This window comes from Hipposideros armiger, unplaced genomic scaffold (genome assembly GCF_001890085.2).
Source record: "Hipposideros armiger isolate ML-2016 unplaced genomic scaffold, ASM189008v1 scaffold_120, whole genome shotgun sequence".
In the NCBI taxonomy this organism is placed as follows: domain Eukaryota; kingdom Metazoa; phylum Chordata; class Mammalia; order Chiroptera; family Hipposideridae; genus Hipposideros; species Hipposideros armiger.
Window position 1 is genome coordinate 2,884,972 of NW_017731470.1, and position 891 is coordinate 2,885,862.

An 891-nucleotide genomic window follows, 5' to 3' on the forward strand; every position below is an offset into this window, starting at 1 on the left:
TTTATTAAAATGTAATAGGTCTTTACATAGTCTACATGTCTTTTATCATATACAACATTACTAAGTGCTTCAACAGTCTGCTGGGGTTAAGTATTGTTCTTCAGTTTATGCACTTACCCTTGTCATCCCTTGAGGTCTGAAACTAAATATGGTTTAACCATATGTACAAATACAGTATAAGGAGAGCAAGGCCTTTTTGTAAATTTGTAATCCTGGGGCAATATGAATACAACTTTGATAAAAGATTTCACTGCTCTAAAAGCTAGATTTAAACTCTATATGTACCTAGAACATTGACTAAACAGGATTCATGGAGTGTACCCATAAAATCAACTTAATTTTTGTTGCCTACTGTCGTCTTCCACAGAATGACGACAACTCAAGCAGTCCCATAACTATTTTGCTCTCTCTCGGGTAATAGAAAACCCTAGTTATTTTAAGAGGTAAGATATGCTCTCAATTCAGTACAGATGCTCCTCACCTTATAAAGGGGTTACATCTCTATAAACCCATCATAAGTTGAAAATATCGTAAGTCAAAATGCATTGAATACTACACTGCAGAGTATTGGTTGCTTAGCCTTTTGATCGCATTCCTTGCTGAGAGCCACATCCCGCTGCCACTGCCCAGCTTTATGAAAGAGTATCCTACTGTATACTGCTAGCCAGGGAAAAGATCAAAATTCAAAGTATGGTTTCTACTGAACGTATATCGCTTTCAAATACTTGTCAAGTCGGAAAATTGTAAGACAGGACCTTCTGTCATTAAAGCCTTGCCCCTTCCCCAGCAAAGGCTGTCTGTGGTTAGAAGTCAGGCAAAAGACTTTGGTCCTGGGCCGGCCGAGTGGCACGATGGTTAAGAACTGGCTTGGGATGCCAGAGGGCCCCGGTT